This window comes from Eriocheir sinensis, chromosome 28, assembly GCF_024679095.1.
Source record: "Eriocheir sinensis breed Jianghai 21 chromosome 28, ASM2467909v1, whole genome shotgun sequence".
NCBI lineage: Eukaryota > Metazoa > Arthropoda > Malacostraca > Decapoda > Varunidae > Eriocheir > Eriocheir sinensis.
This window is the reverse complement of record NC_066536.1, coordinates 11352906-11375405: the sequence shown is the minus strand read 5'-3', so window position 1 is coordinate 11375405 and position 22500 is coordinate 11352906. Positions and strand designations below refer to the sequence as shown.

At 44.3% G+C, this 22500-nt stretch overlaps 1 protein-coding gene across 2 annotated transcripts in view; it reads right to left on the bottom strand.

Annotated features, from left to right (window-relative positions):
• Positions 1-22500, bottom strand: part of LOC127004507 (uncharacterized) — a 129874-nt gene that overhangs the window by 85810 nt on the left and 21564 nt on the right. The window lies entirely within an intron of this gene.

The following is a 22500-nucleotide window of genomic DNA, read 5'->3' as shown; positions in this document are numbered from 1 at the left end:
AACACTATACCTCCTCCTCCTCCTCCCTTCTTCCTCCTCCTCCTGCTCCTCCTCCTCCTCCTCCTCCCCTCCTCCTCCTTCTCGGGTTTGAGTGATAGCAAAGATAAGAACTCGTGTAACACATCAACGTAATTAAAGATGGAGGGAGACGCCGAGGGGGAAGGGAGGAAGGGGAGAGGGAAGGAAGGAGGGGGAAGGAGGGAGGGGGAGGGAAAGAAATGGAGGGGAGAGGGAAGAAGGGAGGGAGAGAGGGAAGAATGGAGGGGGAGAGGGAATGATGAAGAAAGAGGGAAGGCGAGAGGGAAGGACGGAATGGGAGGAATGAAGGAGGGAGGAGGAGGAAGGGGGAACGAGGGGGAAAGAGGAAGATTGAAACAAAGGAAGGAAAGAAATAGGTAAGAACAGATGGGGAGGGAGATGTTGCAAGGGGGGGAGGGATGGGGGAAGAGGAGGCATGGTAAAGTATATTAGACAAAAAGAAGGACAATGAAGGAATAAACAAAGGCAGAAAGAAGGAAGAAGCAAGTGGAGGCCAAAATGGTGTTGTTAAGATAGGAAAGGAGAGAGAATGGAAGATTGGAAACAATTAGGAAAAGGGGAACGAAAAAGAGAAAAAAATCATCTTAGAAACGCAGTAAGAATAAGACAAATGAAAATAACAAAGAGGAGGAGGAGAAGGAGGAGAAGGAGGAGGAGGAGGGGAAGAAACGAGACGAGAAGGATAGGAGAAAGAGAGGAAGAAGAAAAAGACCATGAAGAAAAAAAAGGTGAAACGAATAATGAGGAAAAAAGGGAACAAACAAAACAGGAGGAGGAGGAAGAAGAGGAGGGGAAGAAACGAGATGAGAAGGAAAGGAGAAAAAGAGGAAGAAGAAAAAGACTATGAAGAAAAAAAAGTTAAATGAATAATGACGAAAAAAAGAAAACAAAGAAAATAAAAACAAACAAAACTGTAAACAAAGGAAACGAACATAGGAGAAAAGAAAAACCGTGATAAAGAAAAGAAGAAGGAGGAATACAAATGGAGAGAGAGAGAGAGAGAGATAGTCCTTTTTTCCTTGCGTTAACAGGATGAACTGCAAGAGGATGAGCGTGAGTAGGAGGTCTTTTAGGTCTTTGATGCAAGTGTTATCCGCCTTCCTTTCTCGCCTCGTCTCCAAATCCTGACTTACTCCTCCTGCTGCTCATCTCCTTCTCTCCCTGTTTCTGTGTTTACTCTTTTCCTCTCCTACTTTTCCTTATTTGCCTCCTTCTATGTCCTGTTTTTTTTCCTTTTTCTCCTGTTTTATTATAATTTACTTCTTCCCTTGTTCGTATTTTTTTCCTCTTTTTCTCCTCCTCCTTCTTCACTTCCTCCCCTTTCTCTTCCTCCTTCCCCTCCTACTCTTTTTTTTCTGTCTTTCTCTTTGTTCTTTTTTCTCTTGGCCTTCCCTCTCTCTCTTTATTTTTATTTTCCTCTTTCTTCTTCCTCCTCCTCCTCCTCCTCCTCCTCCTCCTCCTCCTACCTCAAACGCTTAATTTTTTTCTATATTTTCCTCAAGGCTTCAAAAATACCATATCCTTGCCTCCTCCCCTCTCTCCCTCCCTCCCTCCTTTCTTCTCTCCTTCCCTCCCCTCCCCTTCCCCCCTATCTTGGTAATGCCAGGTAATAGCTAGTTAATTGCAGGGGCGGCCATGATGGAGAGAGGGAGGGAGAGGTGGAGGGAAGGAGAGGAGGAGGAAGGATGAGGGGATGGAAAAAGTATGCAAGTTAAATGCCAAATGAATATAAGAGAAAATAATAATAATGATCAGAGCAAAAATAGATGACCTGACCATTTCTCTCTCTCTCTCTCTCTCTCTCTCTCTCTCTCTCTCTCTCTCTCTCTCTCTCTCTCTCTCTCTCTCTCTCTCTCTCTCTCTCTCTCTCTCTCTCTCTCTCTCTCTCTCTCTCTCTCTCTCTCTCTCTTTCATGGCGGACAAATGGGGAGGACACAGAGGGAGGAGGAGGAGGAGGAGAAGGAGGAGGAGGAGGACGTAATATGAGGAAGACAAAACTAAAAGGGTGGGAGGGAGGGAGAGGGCGAGGAGGGGGGAAGGAGAGGGAGGGAGGGAGGAAGGGAGGGAAGGAGAGACAGGGTAAAGGGAAGGGAAATGAGGAGGAAGGGAGGGAAGGGCGGAGGAGAATACGTCTGAAAATTAAAACTCTCCATCTTTAGGGAAATATTTTAACGATGTCTGTCACCTTGTCATCTTCCCCTCAGAAAATGAAATATATATATGCTGCCTTGCCTTGCCTTTCCCTCTTCTCTCCTTTCCTCTCCTTTCCTTTCCTTTCCTTTCCTTTCCTTTCCTTTCCTTTCCTTTCGTTCCCTTCTCTTTCCTCTCTTCTCCTTTTCTTTCCTTTTTTCCTTTCCTTTCCTTCCCTTTCCTTCCCTTTTTTTCCTTTCCTTTCCTTTCCTTTCCTTTCCTTCCCTTTCCTTTCCTTTTCCTTTCCTTTCCTTTAATTTCCTTTCCTTTCCTTTCCTTTCCTTTGCTTTGCTTTCCTTTCCTTTCCTATCCTTTCCTTTCCTTTCCTTCCCTCCTCTTCCTTTCCTTTCCTTTCTTTTCCTTTCCTTTCCTTTCCTCTCCTTTTCTTTCCTTTCCTTTCCTTTCCTTCCCTTCCCTTCCCTTCCCTCCCCTTCCTTTCCTTTCCTTTCCTTTCCTTTCCTTTCCTTTCCTTTCCTCTCCGTTCCTTTCCTTTCCTTTCCTCTCCTTTCCTTTCCTTTCCTTTCCTTTCCTTTCCTTTCCTTTCCTTTCCTTTGCTGTAGCTTCACCACCACCACCACCACCACCATCACCACCATCACCACCGCTTTCATGTTATCCCTAGTTCCTACACCTTACTCACCACTATCAACACCACCACTATCACCACCACCACCATCACCACTACCATCATGCTCTCCCTAGTCCCTTCACCTTAACAACAACAACTATTATTACTACCATCACAATATCAACACCACCACTACCACCAACACCACCTCATGCTATACCTACACCTTACACTACCATTATAATCACTATCACCACTCCATCACCATCATCATCACCACTACCATACCCTCCCTACACCATTATGCGCTTCCTACACCCTTGCCACTACCACCATATCATCACCGTCATCACCATCATCACCACCATTAAGGATTCCCAACACACACCTTGTCATCACCCCCACCACCACTATCATGATCATTATTACAGTATATTCTCCTCCTCTTTTTCTTCGTCCTCCTCCATACACAACAACACTGTCATCTCTCACCACCACCACCACCACCACCACAACCACCATTATAATAAAAAAACAGCTTAATTATTATCCTTCTGTTATTCTTTCTCTCTTTTTCCTTTTCCCTCGTTCGTTACTATACACCACACCGTCTCGGATATCAACACCACAAACACCAACAACACCACCATCACCACCGCACCAAAACCATCATTCACATCACAACATTATATCTTCATCATCACCACTATCACCATCACTGTTATCACCATCACCACCATCACCATCTGACCACCACACCACGAACAGTATCACCACCAAACTGCATTAATACATACCTACTAAGTTCTCATCATGGCTGCTGCACCACCACCACCACCACCACCACCACCACTCTATCCTCACCACCAGCCCCACCACCCTCTCCTAACCCCTTCCCCCCTCTCGTTCTGAGCATCAAGAGACGGCAAACATTGGGTAAGCGACTCTGCTCTCTGTTGATACTCACCCTCCTTCTCCCCCTCTCGCTCCTCCTCCTTCTCCTTCTCCTCTTCCTCCTTCACTCTCTACCATTCCATCCACTATCACTACTAGGCTCTCCTCTACTATCAATATTATCCCCATTTATACATAGATTAACTTCTCTATCACCCAGTGTTTCTCCTCTTCTTTTTTCTTTAGCTTCTCCTCTTCTTCTTTCCTCCCTCTCTCCACTACCACCATTTCCACCAACATCACTATTATGCTCTCCCCACTATCCCTATTACTATTACTATCACCATTACCTCTTTATGCATAGATTAGCTTACCATTACCTTCTTCTTCACCTTCTTCCTCTTCCTCCCTTACCACTATTCATACCACCATCATTAACAGCCTTTCCAAAACTACCATCACTATCAATATCATCATTATTTTCATATTTACATTCGTCAAGTATCACCAATGAGTAAAAAGTCAGAAAAAATGGAGTCTGTGAGAAACATATGGCTGATGAATAGTTTTTTTTTTTTTTTTTTTTTTTTTACAGCAAAGGAGACAGTTCAAGGGCACACAAAAAGCAAACATTAATAAAAAAAAGCCCGCTGATTCTGTTCCATATGTCATCCACCTCCATCAACATATTCAACCTTCCTTTCCAGCTTAACTCTAAGGTCAATATTCTCAGACACTTTCGACTCTCACCTCAATTATTTCCGAAGGCCACAAAGGAGATTAGTCGGGTTCTTACGAGTTTTCTCTCATCCATGGTGCAGAAGCCTTGTCAGATTATCATTAGGCTCATAAAAGCACTCATGGAAATACTAACACAACCTCCACGAAAGCCTTATCCAATGGGAGTGTGTAAGTCCCGAAATGTTTGTGGATATGGATCTTATTCTCGCTAACCAAATGGCGGCTTATAGGTTCGTTCCACTTATCCATTCCAGTTCTCTCACTAGCTAATCGTTGGGGCAGTGATGATGGAGAGAGGGAGGGAGTCGGCAACGAGGAAGAGGAAGGAGGAAGAGAAGGAAGATGAAAGGTATGAAGTCAAACGGAAGATGAAAATATGAGAAAATGATGATGATACTTGGCGCAAAAGTCGATGGCCTGACTCGCTTTCTGTTTCTGCTCCTTCAGCTTATTTTTATCTTGCCGGTGTGTCTGTCTGTGTGTTGTTGTTTTGGTTGGGAAGGTGTTGGCTTGGAAACGGTAACTCCCTGCTTCTCTTCCTTACTGTTTATTCCCCTTTTCCTCCTTCGCTTTGCTTATCTTCGCTTTCCCTCTGTTTCTAGTTTGTGCGTCTATTAGTCTTTGCGATATATTCTCTTCCTTATTGTTCATTCCCTTTTTCTCCTTCGCTTTGCTTATCTTCGCTTTCCCTCTGTTTCTAGTTTGTGCGTCTATTAGTCTTTGCGATATATTCTCTTCCTTATTGTTCATTCCCTTTTTCTCCTTCGCTTTGCTTATCTTCGCTTTCCCTCTGTTCTTAGTTTGTACGTCTATTAGTCTTTGCGATATATTCTCTTCCTTATTGTTCATTCTCCTTTTTCTCCTTCGCTTTGCATATCTTCGCTTTCCCTCTGTTCCTAGTTTGCACGTCTATTAGTCTTTGCGATATATTCTCTTCCTTACTGTTCATTCCCCTTTTCCTCCTTCGCTTTGCTTATCTTCGCTTTCCCTCCGTTCCTAGTTTGTACGTCTATTAGTCTTTGCGATATATTCTCTTCCTTATTGTTTATTCCCTTTCTTCTCCTTCATTTTGTTTCTCCTCGCTTTCTTTCTGTCCCTAATCTTTTACGTATATTATTCTTTGCGATATCTATTTATGTATTTACCTTCTTTCTCTCCTTTCTTGATCCTCTTTAACATGCCTAAGTACGATAACCCGTTCATATGCTTATCCCCTTCTTCAGTCTATACTAATCTTCTTGTCCCTTTTCCTACGCGTCTTGAACTGGTATTTCGATGTAAACACTTCATTATTTTCGTTTCATACTCGCATTGTTACTCTTCAAGATATCAGTCGGCTATTGCACATATCTTCGTCTCATACCCATCACTATCATCATCATTATCATAACATCATCATACTCACTATAATATTAATAACGCCAACAACACTAGTTTCATGTTCCACCGAGGCAGGGAACAAACAAAAAGGGCACAGGAGTGTTCAGGGTAAAAATAGCTAACGAGGGGAAGGGACGAGGGTGGCAGCGGCCAGTCCCCAGCCTCGGCCCTTCCTGTAACGTGGAGGTAAGACTCTTAGCACGGGTAAGTCCCTCCTTCGGGCGGCTCTTGTAGCATGCAATAGAAAACGGTGGCCAGCATTCCTAATCTTCTGGTCTTTCTCGGGATATAACAATGATAATGATAATGAGGGGGATGATGAGGATAATGAGGATATTGATGTTGATGAAGAAGAAGGGGAAAGATGAAAACGAAGATGATGAAGAAGAAAAGGAAGAAGAAGAAGAAGAAGAAGAAGAAGAAGAAGAAGAAGAAGAAGAAGAAGAAGAAGAAGAAGAAGATGAAGAAGAAGAAGAAGAAGAAGAAGAAGAAGAAGAAGAAGAAGAAGAAGAAGAAGAAAAAAAAAAGAAGAAGAAGAAGAAGAAGAAGAAGAAACGTAGAAGATGAAGAAGAAGAAGAAGAGGAGGAAGAAGAGGAAACAAATGGAAGAAGAAAGAGAAAAAAAACGAAGATGAAGAAGAAAAACGAAGATAAAGAAAAAGAAGATGAAGATGAAGAAGAAGAAAAAGAGGAAGAAGAAAAAAAGAAAAACAACAACAACAACAACAACAACAACAAAAGGAAGAGGCAGATGATGATAATGATGAGGACAAAGATAAATGACACCAAATATAATGAGGGGACAATAATAACAGAGGCAATTTACCGACACAGCACTCCATCGTCCCAGTAAATGGTGTGTGTGTGTTGGTTAAGGTCCGCGCGACATTTTCATACACTCTGGTAATTGATTACACTCTATGAAACGTGATGGAGCCCCAGGAGACTCTAATTACCGCTCTCTCTCTCTCTCTCTCTCTCTCTCTCTCTCTCTCTCTCTCTCTCTCTCTCTCTCTCTCTCTGTTTGTGTGTGTGTGTATGTGTGTGTGTGTGTGTGTGTGTGTGTGTGTTCTCTTCCCCTCCTTTCCCTTTTCCTTTCTTTTCCTCCCCTTCCCTTCCCTTCCCTCCCTCTTCCACAACGTTCTCCACTATCACTGTTTATCAATTCTCCTCCTATTTCCTGTTTTCATTGCCTACCTCCATTCCTTTTCTTTCTTTTCCATTTGTATTCTTCTTCTTCGTCCAACTTCTTCAATCTGCTATTTCAATTCCATCTTCCTTATTAGTCTTTTGTTTCATTTTTCCCCTCTTTCTCTATTGCACATAAAGCGGTCAATACACGCAAAAAAAATTATGTTAAATTTTTGTAAAGGTTTTCGAATTTGTGAGTAGGCCTATTACAAACCACATCCATAATACCCATTTAGTGCGGTGAAGTTTTGCGAGTTTTTGTCTTGCTTGTTTGTTTTGTTTGCGTAAGACGTGTTTACTTCGGACGCGTGGGTAAATATGCGTATATCTCTTTTGTTTATTGAAAGCACTAAAACGAGAAAAAAAATTGTCGCTATCGGAGACTAAACACTCACGCTGGTAAAAAGGTATTGAGGCAAGTGCTCTGAATAAATTTTGCTGTTTTTCATGTGTGTGTGTGTGTGTGTGTGTGTGTGTGTGTGTGTGTGTGTGTGTGTGTGTGAGTGTGTGTGTGTGTGTGTGTGTGTGTGTGTTTGTTTATTCACTTCATTAGTACAAATATATACCAGCAATGGAGCGCGTCACACTATGGAGGTCCCAATTATGAAAACATCAATTACGACCTCATCTTCCACCCGAGGCAAACAACAAAAGTAACCAGTCATACCTATACGCACTGCTCTGAGGTGTTCCCCGCGTTTACGGAAGAGGAAGCGGAAATGAAACACTCCCCTCAGTCATAGAACAAGCCGCGAAAGAAGGCTTATTGGGATACGTTATTTCCGCGCATTCCCGCCCACCGAGTTATCGCCGCCTTGCTTAGGAAAACACACTCGTTTGTTTGGTTTGGTGATACAGGCAAGGCGTGGGAGGCGCGGCGTGGCTGTGTTGGCGCCGGGAGGTGGAGGTGATGGTGGTGGTGGTGTACGATGAGTGGCAAATGGGCGTTACTGCGAGTGTTTTTTTTTTCCTTTTTTACAACAAAGGAGACAGCTCAGGGGGACACAAAAAAAGGAAACAATAATAAAAAAAAGCCCGCTACTCGCTGCTCCTAAAAACAATCAAAAGAGGGGGTCGAAAGAGAGGTCAATTTCGGGAGGAGATGAATGTATGTTAATAGATATGTATGTATATGTATCCGTGTGTGTGTGTGTGTGTGTGTGTGTGTGTGTGTGTGTGTGTGTGTGTGTGTGTGTGTGTGTGTGCGCAAGGGAATGTATATACACTCACAGGTATGCACGTACACCTTTGTGGGGCGGCAGTGACCTGTGAAGACAAAAGGTGACACGGGAGGCAGCAAAGCGCACCACCGACTTTTACCCCGACGCCCAAATACACGAGAAGGTGCAGTTAGGTGTGTGCGCTTAATTGCTTTGATCTACCTGGCCTCTGTGTCCTCTCCCGCCGCTGATGCTTTTGTGTTGGTGGCATGAGGCAACCGACCATGACATTTTTTTTATTTTTACAGCAAAGAAGACAGATCAAGGGCTTAAAAAAAAGGAAACAATAAAGAAAAAAAGCCCGCTACTTACTACTTACCGATCTCTACGTACTGCAGCCATTCTTTCCCTTCCCCTTAACTGCACTTCCCCTTCCTCTTTCCTCCCCTTCCCCTCACCTTCCCTTTCCCTTTCCCCTTACCTGCACTTCCCCTTCCTCTTTCCTCCCCTTCCCCTTTCCCTCACCTTCCCCTTCCCCTACCCTTTCCTCTTCTTCATTTCCCCTTCCCCTTAACCTTCCCCTTCTCTCTCCTTCCCCATACGAAAAAAAATAAATACAACCAATATTCGACTCCACGACACAACGACACGACGAAAACCGGAGTCGCCAAAAATAAAAGTCGTATAATTTTGCGTTTGTGCTGAGTGTAAATTTCTTTTATCTCCGACGCAGTGCTATCTCGGGGCGTTAATAAAAGTCAATTAACGAGGAAAAATGCTGGAAAAAAATTAGGGATGGTTGGAAATTCAAGTCGGGAAAGCGGTGATGACCTTGACGTGAAATATTTGACGTGTGCATGTGTGTGTGTGTGTGTGTGTGTGTGTGTGTGTGTGTGTGTGTGTGTGTGTGTGTGTGTTAGGTGCTTTGAAGACACGACACCATCAAAGCTAAACAATCCCCGCCTCCCCCCACCAAAAACAACAACGAAAAAAAAAACATAGCAGGCACGTTCTTACACTCGCAGCCACCATGTCCCTCACCTCCACCAGCCATGCGCTCACTTCCTCGAACACCCTCAAAACAATAAATCCAAAAGGTGGTACGAAAATTATGGCCCCTCAAGGCACAGACAGACTACCAACCGTGTCAATATTTCTCCAAAGACAGATAACGGAATGAAATAAAGCGGAAGTTCTCTGTGCTATGAATATGATGCTTACAAAGGGGTCGTGAGAGTGATGCTTATAATAAAACTGGATGATTGTAGGAAAGCTCTGATGAACATTATGACGTTAATACCGGGGTGTTAAGGGGGAATGAAGGGGGGCAATAGAGGGGCGAGGGTGGGGGTTAGGGGGAGGAGCGGGCTATGAAAACGGGTACAGACATATGAAAATAACGCACAGCAACGCCCTCTTAACTACGCATCAGAAAACATTTTGTACCAATAGTTCCTCCCTCCTCTTTTCCACGTCTATACTGGTGCTGATGGTTGTGATGATGGTGAAGCAATAACAACACGCCGCGGCCACCACCACCACCACCACCCAGTACCAGCAATGCGGACTACCACCACCACCACCACCACCACCAACGCCACCGGTGCCGCCGCCGCCGCCACCATTACCAGCAGCACCACTTGTAACATCATCATCACCAAGAGCAGATGCACGGTGTGGGTGGCCAAGTAGGTGTGTGGGGCCTGGCGCGTGTGTTTGTGTGTGTGTGTGTGTGTGTGTGTGTGTGTGTGTGTGTGTGTGTGTGTGTGTGTGTGTGTGTGTTCGTGTGTGCGTGCAGAGACAGGGAACACGAGAGTAAATGTTTACACTGAGCCAGCTGTGGCCGCGCCCTGCCTGCCTGTTCACCGGCCCCGCCCTAGCTCCCTCTCGCTGCTGCTGGTGTTGTTGTTGTTGTTGTTGTTGTTCTTGTTGTTATTGTTGATGTTCTTGTTGCCACCCTCTACATACTGCAGCCATTCTTCCCCTTCCCCTTCCCTGCCCTTCCCCTTCTCTCTCCTACCCCTTCCCCTTTCCCTCACTTTCCCCTTCCCCTTCCGCTTTCCTCCCCTTCCCCTTTACCTCTCCTTCCCCTTCCCCTACCCTTTCCATTCCTTCATCTCCCCTTCCCCTTCCTCTTTCCTCACCTTCCCCTTTCCCTCCCCTTCCCTTTCCCCTACCCTTTCCATCTCTTCATTTCCCCTTTCCCTTCCTCTTTCCTCCCCCTCCCCTTTCCCTCCTCTTCCCCTTCTCCTTCCCCTTTCCTTCCTTTCCCTTCCCCTTCCCCTTCCAGCCCTTCATCAGACTGTTAATTTTCTCGTTACACTTGCTGTCGTTATCGCAGTTTCCCTTTCCTATACCTCATTCTTCCCCTTTTATTCACTCATCTTCTCTCTCTCTCTCTCTCTCTCTCTCTCTCTCTCTCTCTCTCTCTCTCTCTCTCTCTCTCTCTCTCTCTCTCTCTCTCTCTCTCTCTCTCTCTCTCTCTCTCTCTCTCTCTCTCTCTCTCTCTCTCTCATCCACCCCAACTTGCATGACCCTGACCGCCATATCCTCCCATAAACTTTCTTACAACCACCACCACCACCACCACCACTATCATAAACAACACCACAGACAACAACAGCAATGCCATCCCTACCATAAACAACAATAATAACAACAACAATAATAACCAAAAACAAAAAATGCACAAACAAAGTACAAATAACAAAAAAGATAAATAAAAAACACAAACAACAACAAGAACAACAACATTATTATCCCCAGCATCATCATCATCACTACCAGCATCAGCACTTAGAGAAGGCAATATTATTTTTTCTTTTCTTTACTGTGTGTGTGTGTGTGTGTGTGTGTGTGTGTGTGTGTGTGTGTGTGTGTGTGTGTGTGTGTGTTTACGCCGCAGATGCACTGACGCTAACGCTACTGTGGGGAGAGAGAGAGAGAGAGAGAGAGAGAGAGAGAGAGAGAGAGAGAGAGAGAGAGAGAGAGTTAAATAAAGAATAACCAAGTGACAAAATACAGAATAAAAAAACTCAAGCGAAAAAGTAAAGAAAAATAATGAAACAGAATTGCCGAGGAGAAGAGTTAAGTGAGAAACACGTGATGAGCTTGTTTTTGTTTATTCCTGTACTTCCTGTTCTCTCTCTCTCTCTCTCTCTCTCTCTCTCTCTCTCTCTCTCTCTCTCTCTCTCTCTTGCCTCTCTTCTTTCACTTCCCCTTCCGTTTTTTGTACTCTTAGGAGGAGGAGGATTAGGATTAGGAGGAGGAGGAGGAGGAGGATTAGAAGGAGGAGAAGGAGGAGGAGGTATTATGCTATGTAATGTAGAGACTTAACATAATCACCACGACTGCCATCACCATCATCACCACTATCACCACCACCACAACACCCTCATCATCATCATTACCATCATCGTCGCCCTTTCTTGCCCTTTTTTCCTAATCCTTCCGAGCGCTTTCTGTCTTTCATTTCCTATCTTGCACGTTCTATCTTGTACTACCTTTCTTGGGTTTCCGTTTCTCTACTTCTCTAGGTCCTTTCTTGCACTTCGTTTCTTACACTTTCTTTTCTAACCCATCCATGCATTCCTGTTTTGTTTTTTTAACCTACTTCCGCTTTCTTTCTTCCACTTCTTTTCTTTCACTTCCTTTTTCAAACACTTTCTTGCGCATTCCTTCCTGCAGTCCCATTCTTACACTTCCTTCCTGGCATTTCCTTTTGTAACCCTTCCATGCACTTCACTTCCTTCCTTATTAGAACCTCCCACGCTCCACCTCCCAAGCACTCTCTCTCTCTCTCTCTCTCTCTCTCTCTCTCTCTCTCTCTCTCTCTCTCTCTCTCTCTCTCTCTCTCTCTCTCTCTCTCTCTCTCTCTCTCTCTCTCTCTCTCTCTCTCTCTCTCTCTTGACTATACAAATGTAACAAATATATACCGGATGTCTAGGCCTTTCGGTAAATAACAGACTCAATGTTAATAAAGAAAACAAACGGCAGCGGCGTTACGTGGGAGGCGTTACTGAATACGAGAAAAGTAAGCAGTTGTCAGGAGAGTGGAAAAACGTGTTGCGAAGGTATTGGAAAGGATGGAAGGGATTAGGAGGAAAGGTCAGGCGAGGAGAGTGATAGAAAAGCTGGGCTGAAGAAAGATTAAATGATGAGGCAGGTTGAAAGTAGCCATAAAAAAAAAAACAGACAAAGAAAAATATAGAAAAAGCGAAAGTAAGAAAGAAAAAAAACGTAAAAACAAGAAAAATAAATACCAGAAAAAGAAATAAAGGAAAAGAAAAGGAGAACCAGAATGAACAAGGAAAGACAGATTGATTAAAAAATGAAGAAGAAAGGATAAAAAAAAAAAAAGAAAGATGAATGGAAGACACGTACTTGTGAATATAGTAGATGCAATTTAGCGCGAACAAGACGGTGAGAATTGGACGAGTGAGTGAGTGAATAAATGTGTGTGTGTGTGTGTGTGTGTGTGTGTGTGTGTGTGTGTAACTGACTGACTGACCAACTGACTGACTAACTGAACGACTGACTGGCAACCTGAGTGACAGCGTAAAGCCTCCTAATTGGACAACGCAGATACACCGTGCTTCGATTCAGTCACTCGAGCAATGAATGGTTTGCCTCACGCTTCATCTAACAATAACCGTGATTCTGTGAAGGCGCCTGATACATGGAGCGTCACATCGCCTCTGCAGTTCAACATCCAGCATCTGTATCTCAATAAACACGGCAAGACAAGGGGAAGGATTTTTTTGTGTGTTGGTATACGTGTGCAAATATAGCTATGTACAACTGGTTCTGAATGCCTCCACAACTACATTCGTCACCAAGCCTCGCACAAGAAGAGAAGGAAGGACACCACTATTCCTCACTACGCTTCGTACAAAAAGAAGAGAAGGAACGAGACACCAACAGTTTCCAGGGACACATAAGAAAAGAGGGAAAGACAGCACTTCACTTCTCCTACACGGTACTTCTCCTCCTCCTCCTCCTCCTGCTCCTCCTCCTCTTCCTCGTTCTCTCTCCTCTTCCTTTGTCCCCTTGAACCTCTTAACCTCTCCTCCTCCTTATCTTTTCTCTCTCTCTCTCTCTCTCTCTCTCTCTCTCTCTCTCTCTCTCTCTCTCTCTCTCTCTCTCTCTCTCTCTCTCTCTCTCTCTCTTTTCACCCACTCCCTGTTTACCCTCTTTCCTTATCTCCCTCTGCCTCTCTCTCCCTCTTCCTCATCGCTCTTATCTATCTCTCCCTCCCCCTTTATCCTTCTTCTCCTGCCTTCCTCTTCTTCGTCCAACATTCCTCTCCTTCCTTCTCCTCTTCCTCTCGTCAACTTCCTCCGTCTCCTCTCTTCTCCCTCCCTCCCTCCTATTCTGTGGCTTCCCAAGTATTTCCTCTTCCTTCTGGCTCTTCCTCTTCTTTATAGACTTTTCCTTCACCTCCTTCCTCCCCTCCGCCCACTTCTTCTCTTTTTAATTTATTTCTGTCATCCTCCCTTTTCTTATCACTCTCCCCTCCTCCTCCTGCTCCTCTTTCATCTCCTTCTCCTCCTTCTCCTCCTCCTCCTCCTCCTTCTCCTCCTCTTCCTGCTCCTCCTCCTCAATCGGGTTCTGGTAGTAAAAGAGCCAGGTAGGACCCGTAGCAATGGCCTCAAGTTAGACAAATTCAGATTCAGCAAAGAAATAGGCAAGAACTGGTTCACAAATAGAGTGGTGGACGAATGGAACAGGCTTGACAGTCATGTTGTGGGTGCCAATACCATAGATACATTCAAGAAGAGGTTGGATAAATTCATGGATAGTGAGGTAAGGTGGGGTTAGGATAACAGTAGCTACCTTGTATAGGCCAACCGGCCTCTTGCAGATTCCTAACGTTGTTATGTTCTTGTGTTCTCTCTCTCTCTCTCTCTCTCTCTCTCTCTCTCTCTCTCTCTCTCTCTCTCTCTCTCTCTCTCTCTCTCTCTCTCTCTCTCTCTCTCTCTCTCTCTCTCTTCACTGTTTCTATGTTCATTTTTTATTCTTTCACCTTTCCTTCGATATTATTTTCGCCTTACGGAAAATCTATTTTAATTTCACTCTCATTATTATTATTGTTATTATTATTAGCCTTATTGTGAACAGGCACGACCATGGAGTGTGTGTGTAGCGTGTATGTATTTTGGTGTTGAAAGTTAGAAAGTAAGTATTCCTCTTCTCTCTCTCTCTCTCTCTCTCTCTCTCTCTCTCTCTCTCTCTCTCTCTCTCTCTCTCTCTCTCTCTCTCTCTCTCTCTCTCTCTCTCTCTCTCTCTCTCTCTCTCTCTCTCTCTCTCTCTCTCTCTCTCTCTCTCTCTCTTTCCACCATATTCTTTTACACTCCACCCCATTCTCTTCCACTCTCCCCTCTCCTTTTCTTCCCTCTTTTTTTTTTCTCTTATTGTTCTCACCCTTTCTCCCTCTCACCCTTTGTTCCATTTCCTCCCTTTCTTTCTATTCTCTTATTCCTTCCTTTATATGTTTCTCCTATTTCCTCTGTTTCATTTTTATTCCTGTTACTTTTTCTGTTTCTTTCATAATCCTTCATCCTTTCTTTTTCCTCCTCTTCCTTCCCTCCCTTCCTTCCTTCCTTCCTTCATACTCTCCCTTCTTTTCCCTCCCATCCCCCTCCCCTTCCTCCATAGCATGTCTCAACACGATTATAACTACGACAGGTAATGCGATAAGTGCCTCTTCTCCTTCCCTCCTTCCCTTCCTCCTTTCTCCTTCATTCCTTCACTCCCTTTAACTTTATCTCATTCTTCAAAACTCCGTCCTTCCCTCCTCCCCTCTCCTCTTCCATATCTTTTCTTCCCTCCCTCACCCCCTTTCTATAATTCCTCAAAACTCCTTCCTTCCTTCTCTCCCTTCCTCCAACCCTATCCTTTCCTCCCTTATTCCTTTTTCTTTTGTCTCATTCTTTAAAACTCCTTCCCTTCTTCCCTCCCTCCATCTCTCTCCTTTCCTCTATTCCTCCCTTCTCTTTCCTCTCTTATATCTCTATCTAATTCTTCAAACCTTCCTCTATTCCCTCCTTTTTCTTCTCTATCTCTCTCGCCTTCCTTCCTTCCCTCCCTCTCTTCTAGCTCTATCTAATTCTTCAAACCTCTCTATATTCCCTCTCTTTCTCTCTCTATCTCTCTCTCCCCTTCCTTTCTTCCCTCTCTCCTTCTTCTCTCAACCCTCCCTTATTCCCTTTACTTTTACCTCATTTTCTAACCCCCTCTAATTCTTCAAACCCCTCTCTATTCCCTCCCTTTCTCTCTATATTTCTCCCTCCTTCCTTTCTTCTGCCCTCCCTCCTTCTCTCAACCTTTCCGCAGTGCTTCTATTTTTAACCCGCTGGTAAAACAAAAGAAGTGAAACATGTGACACTCAGGTTAGGTAAATAATCAGCATGAGGCGAGGGAAGGAAGCGAGGAGAGGATGGAGGGCTGAAAGGGGCAAGGAGACAGCCAAGAAAGTGACAGGTAAGAACATTGAAGAGGTAGGTAATTGAGTTAGGAGAGTTAGGAGTCTGAGTAAAGGGAAGGAAACGGTTGATGAGATTAATAGTAAAGAGGTTTTAGGGTTAGGTAAGTTAGGAAGATGAGGTTCAAAAAAGGGTTGATAAAGTGGCGAGGAAAAAAAGGTATGGCATCGAAGGAGAAAAGTGAAGTTATGGAATTAATGGAGATATGCAGTTGACGAAGTTACTAGTAGAGAGGATATGGAGTTAAATAAGCTATATAAAGAAGTTGAAAAGATTAAAAGACAGTTGGGGAAGTGACAAGGGAGGAAGTTATGGCATCGAAGGAGAAAAGTAAGGAAGTTGAGGAAATGAAGAAGATGGTTGATGAAGTTACTAAAATAAAAGTTGTGGGATTAAATAAGTTAGGGAGGTGAGAAAGTTGGGAAGGTGTAGCAGGCGATCCATCAAGTTGCTGGTAAAAACGTTGTGGTATTTAATGAAGATGAAGATGATGGTGATGACGAGTATAAATAATAATAATAATAATAAAAAAAGAATAAGAAAAAGATTGAGATGAAGAAGAAGAAGAAGAAGAAGAAATAAAAGAAAAAGAAGAAAAAGAAGAAGAAAAAGAAGAAGAGGAAGAAGAAGAAGAAGAAGAAGAAAAAAAAAGAAGAAATAAAAGAAGAAGAAAAAGAAGAAGAAAAAGACGAAGAAAAAGAAGAAGAGGAAGAAGAAAAAGAAGAAGAAGAAGAAGAAGGAAAAGAAATAAAAGAAGAAGAAAAAAAGAAGAAAAAGAAAAAAAAAATTTAAACAATGAAACATACACATAAACAACAACCAAAGAAACAAGTAAAACATTGCCTTATACTCTACAGATTGTCTCCACTCTGCATAAGCCTCACTCTGCCGTTGTCGCTCAGGGCACCATCTCAACAGGCCACTTGTTTACCCCTTCAAGGAGATTCAAAAGGGGAAGCCACTCCACGCAGCTCAGTTATCAGTTGTCTCGGCTCTTCTTTCTTTCTTTCTTTCTTGTGGCTTCATATTTGTTTACGCGGAACACTCAACAGGTCTAAGCTTACTCTAAATTATAGGGTTATATTCTCAAACACTTCGGCGCCCAGGCACACGTATTTGACTAGGCTCTCGTAGGAGTTTTGGGCATTTCCAGGGATGGTTTTATGACCCTTCTGGTAGTTTGACCCTTTCTCTGCACCATGAAGCTAAAGAAACACTCATTAGAACCCGACTATAGTGAAACCAAATTGTCGAGTCCGTTTTGGCGTTGGCTCCCGCGGATCCATTTCTCTCCTCTGCTCTGCCACACAGTCCCAACACCTATTTTTCCTTTCATATGTTAACTATAGCTTACATATGAGAGGAAGAGATAGGTGTTGGGAGAGTGTGGCAGAGCAGAGGGGAGGAAAGAACCCGCGGGAGCCTACGTCAGACCGGCCTCGACATATTTGGAAGACTATAATCTCCTTCTCGTCCTTTGGAAATGGTTGATGTGAGGGGTGGGAGCGTCTGACAATACCGACCAAAGTTTCATCTTAATTAAGGTATCATTTTCTTAGTGGTGGCTTCATGTTGCTTTATACACTTAACGTTGCAATAAGAGATCAGCACCTCAAGAGATCTAAGTTTGGAGTCAATTATCACTAGTCTTGGGAAATCATAATCGCATTGTTACGACTAATAACTGAAAGATGAGGAGACACAAGGGAAATAAAAGAAAGAAATAGGAAGAGGAGGGAAGAGGAGGGAAGAGAAGGGAAGGGAAGGGAAAGAGGTAATGGGGATATCAAGCTAGGGATGGGACATGAAGGGAAGGGAAGGGATGATGGAGGAGAACAGAGAAAAGAAAGGAAGGCCAGGAAAGGGAAAAGGTAAAATTTGGAAAGAAAAGGAAAAGGATGGATATGAATGGAAAGGAGAGGAAAGGAAAGGAAGGGAAAGGAGAGGAAAGGGAAGGGATGGGAAAAAAGGAAAGGAAAGGAGAGGAAAGGGAAGGGATAGGAAAAAAGGAAAAGGTTCGAAAGGAAAAGAAAGAAAGGGAAAGAAGGAAAAAACGAGAGAAAAGGTATGGAAAGAAACAAAAAAAAATGGATTAAATAGAAAAGAAAGAAAAAAGAAGAAAAGAGCATCAGAAAAAGATCAGCAGAAAAACACACACAAAAAAAGAAAAAAGATCATATATAACAGAACAAAAACCACCTATCTTCCCCACCACTTAACGCCACAATGCAGAGTACAACGGCACGTCACAAGGACCTCTTCGCGGCCATTGTGTGGAGAAGCTCGATCACAGAGGACGCGTCTCAATACACGGGCCGGAGGGAAGCTAACAGGTGTTCGCCCCGCCGAGGGAAAGGGACCAACACACGAGGGTGGACCAGCGAGGAAGGGATAAATTGTATAGACTGCCTGGGCTCTTGAGGACAGGTGAAGGAAGGGATGGAAAAGGAGGAGGAGGAGGAGGAGGAGAGGCAGGTGAAAAGATGAAAAGGAGGAGAAGGATGGCAATAGGAAGGGAGAGAAGGTGAGGCTGGTGAAAGGAGGAGGAAGAGGAGAGGCAAGTGCAAGGAGAAGAGAAGATGGAAGAGGAGGAGGAGGAGGAGGAGGAGGAGGAGGAGGAGGAGGAGGAGGAGGAAAAAAGAGAATATGAAGAAAACGAAGAAGAAGAAGAAGAAGAAGAAGAAGAAGAAGAAGAAGAAGAAGAAGAAGAAGAAGAAGAAGAAGAAGAAGAAGAAGAAGAAGAAGAAGAAGAAGAAGAAGAAAGAAAGAAAAACAAGAACAGGAAGAACAAGAAGGAAAAAAAAAGAAGGAAAGACGAGAAAAGGAAACGGATACGGAAGAGGAGGAAGAGGAAAAGAAGAAAATAAACCGGAAGACTCGAGATCAGACGGAGACTAAATCTTAAAGACAAACAGAGAGGGAGGTGAAGGGAGCGAGGCAACACGAGTAAGCTACTAAGCCGAGGGCAACTTTCTCTCTCTCTCTCTCTCTCTCTCTCTCTCTCTCTCTCTCTCTCTCTCTCTCTCTCTCTCTCTCTCTCTCTCTCTCTCTCTCTCTCTCTCAATGAGCCGTGTAACAAAGAAGTGTGGAGGAGGAGGAGAAGGATAAGAGATAAAAACAAAGAGAAGGACGGAGGGAGGGAGGGAGGGAGGGAGATTTTTTCACTGGACGGAAAAAAGAGAGAAAAAAAATATTGAAGAGCTCTTAGTCGTACCTTCGGGGCATCAAAAGAGAGAGAGAGAGAGAGAGAGAGAGAGAGAGAGAGAGAGAGAGAGAGAGAACGGAAGCACCTCGACCAGCTTCCCGGTGGAGGCCTCCGTTCCACAGGGGTCCGTCCTTGGACCTATTCTGTGGAACATATACTTTAACGACCTCCTGCAAACCATCCCGGCAGCAAGCGCCTACGCCGACGACTGCGCCCTCTCCAGAACATACAAGAGGGAGGAAGCCCAGGACGTGATAGAGTCCGTCAACAGACAGTTGGCAGACATAATGGCCTGGGGAAAGAGGTGGCAAGTCAGGTTTGCCCCTGACAAAACCCAGGCCATGGTAATATCACGTTCTCGGGAGGACGCGAGGCAACTCCACGGCAGACTGAGATTCAGGAACAACACCATCCCTCTGCAGGCCAGCGTCGACATCCTGGGCGTGGAGGTGGACTCCCAGCTGCGGTTCGACCGTCACCTTGAAAGGGTGGCGCATAAAGCTTCCCAGAAGGTGAACCTCCTGCGCCGCATGAAGAACCTCCTCGATGCTGAAGGCCTGAACACTCTCTACAAGGCACAAGTCCGTCCAGTGATGGAGTATGCACCGCTCACCTGGATGGCCAGCGCCCGCTGCCACCTCAGCCTGCTAGACAAGGTGCAGAGGAGGGCAGAACGCCTCATCAACGGCTCCCAGCACCACCGACCGAGCCAGTGGGAGACAAAGCGACAACAACATCGACAACAACAACAACAACAACACCCACACGAGGGACGGGCAAGAGCAGCCACGAACCAGCTGAACAGCCTGGAGCACCGTCGCCGCGTCGCTGCCCTGACGGTGCTACACAAGGCACAAGTGGGCCTAGTGCCTCACCTGACGGACCTGAGGGCTACCTGGAGGAGGTCTGAGCGCAGCACGAGAACGGTGCTGAGCAACGCCTCCCTCCTGGAAGTGCCAATGGCCCGCTCCAGCACCCACCAACGTGCCTTCTCCATCGCAGCGGTGGTGTGGTGGAACAACCTCACTACTGATGTGGACGTGACACAAATGTCCACTCAGCAGATGAAGGTTGCGTCCCACAGGTGGCTACTCCTACACCCACCGTAAACATGTATATAATTGTAACCTCGGCAGAAGCTTTTAAATAGTTCCCCAACGGTCGGGGGAACTTTAGCATAGAAAAATAATATTGCCATGTACTAATGTACTGAACATGTTTATATATATAAAGAGAGAGAGAAACCTGCTCGAAAATCGAAATGTGCATTTTAAAGAAAGAAAAAGGCAGGACGGAGGAGGCGGAGGAGGAAGGGGGAGAGGAGCATAAGAAGAAGAAAAAGGAGACAGAGTAATAAAAGGAAGAGAAAGGTCAGGAGTAAAAAGAGGAGGAGGAGGAAACAGCTCATGAGGGTCTGGCTTTGTGCGAGAATAATGAGCGAATCAGGCAGTCATTGTGAGTCCCCCGGAGTGACCTACCCACGAACCGAGGCAAGGACGGGACGAGGGAGGCCAAGGAGAAAAAAAAATAAAACATGAAAAAAAGCATTATTATATGAAAAAGCGAGCAAAAGTATAACAGTGATAAAAACGTATAAAAAGTGGAAAATAGGGAAGTGAAAAAAGGGTTGAGAAGCACGTAAAAAGACAAGATGGAAATTGATGATAAATGTATGGGTCAATTTTAAAGGGTTACGACATTAGGGTGAAGCTTTTGTCTGTCTATCTGTTGGTCTACCTGTTCTGATTGTCTGTCTTTTTCTGTCTAGTGTTTGCTTCTGTCTTTCTGTCCCTGCCTGTCTGTTTGCTGTTTTAAAGGGAAAAGAACTGACTGACGATAAATAAACACATATAAAATTGAATTCTCTTTCGGTCACTCCTCTCCAATCTTTTTAGGGGCAGTAAGTAGCGGGCTTTTTTTTTCATTATTGTTTTAAGCCCTTGATCTGTCTCCTTTGCTGTAAAAAAAAAAAAAAAATCTGCTGCTATTATAAAGAAAACGGATAAAAACACTTCTCTTTCGGTCACTCCTCTCCAATCTTTTTACGGGCGGTAAGTAGCGGGCTTTTTTTTTCATTGTTTTTTTTACAGCCCTTGATCTGTCTCCTTTGCTGGAAAAAAAAATCTGCTGCTATTACAAAGAACACGGATAAAAAAACACGAATTATCGGTTTAAGCTCCTGAGGTGTCTTGATATTTTAATGATGTGCGATTCTGTGAAGGTACTCGCTGCTTAAGACATTATTTCGCATTTTCAAGATATTTTGTATTAACTATTTCATTTATTTCTACTCCACTTACTCCTCCTCCTCCTGCTGCTCACCCTCCATATTCCAAGCATTCACTTTCCACTCCTTCACAAATTTCTTAACCCAGCTTCCTCTCCCTCCACTTTTCTTTTCTTCTTTTTATCTTTTATTCGTCCTTTTGATGTTCTTTCTCTTCTTTCCTCTTCCTCTAACTCCTTTTTTTTTTCATTTTCCTCTTCCATAACCCAATCTTTTCCCCTTCCACTTATTCTTTATTCTTCTAGTTCTTCTTTCTTATCTTTCAACTTCTCCTAACTTTGTATTTTCATCACCTCCTTTTCCTCTTCCATGACCCAACTTCCTCCCCTTCCACTTTTTTTTCTTCTATTTATTTTCATTTTCTTCTAGTTTTTCCTCTGTCAGATCTTCCCCTTCTCCTGACTCCATATTTTCATCCTCTCTTTTTTCTCCTTCACCTTCATCACCACCACCTCCACCACCACCACAGCTCCTCCTCCTCCTCTTCGTCCTCCTCCGCCATAAACTCCAGTAAACTTTCTATTATATTTCATCGCCGCCCTTTCGTGCCTCAGATGGAAATGATGCAACTAACGAGAGAAACACTCGGCCTTCACCTTCCTCCTCATCCTCTTCTTCCTCCTCCTCCTCCTCCTCCACTTCCTCGTCTTTCTGCTCCTCCACCTTCTCCTGATTAGATTACTGAAGTAGGAAGCCTCGTTATGAGCCAACATGCTTTCCGTTACCTGCTCATCTGCTTCCGTGTTCCTTCCTCCACCTCCTGCTCATTATCCTCCTTCTCTCCTTTCCTTTATTCTATTCTTCCTTTTCCTTTATATTCTTCCGCCTTATATTGATCATACTCTTTCACTGATTTCTTCTTACTTCAATAAATCACCACTTTTTTTTCTATTTTCCTACTTCTTATGAGTCTCTTCAATTCATTCTTTCCTTCCCTTTTCATCATTTTACCTCTCTTCCCCATCCGTCGGCACGCAGCCAATCCAGCCGTTCATCCTCTCTATTGGGCTGGTCGATAAATGGGTACTTGGGGAAACCTAGTGAAGGTAAACTGAGGGAGCCTGGACGCTGCAATTACCCTGTGTCCCGGAGTAATGGATTCTCACCCACCACAGACTCAAGGGCCAATGCTACGGAGATGAGCACCGAGGACACGCGCAGTTATAACGTACACCCCCCCCCCTTTACTTCTTCTCCCTCTTCTCCTTCTCCTTCACCTGTTGCTCTATTTCCTCTCTTCACATTTCCCCCTCTTTCTACTCCACCTCCCCCTCCTCTATCTTCTCTTCCTATCGATGCATTCCCCGTCCTCCTTCTCTTCCTCTTCCTCCTCCACCTGCTACCGTGGACTCAACATTAAT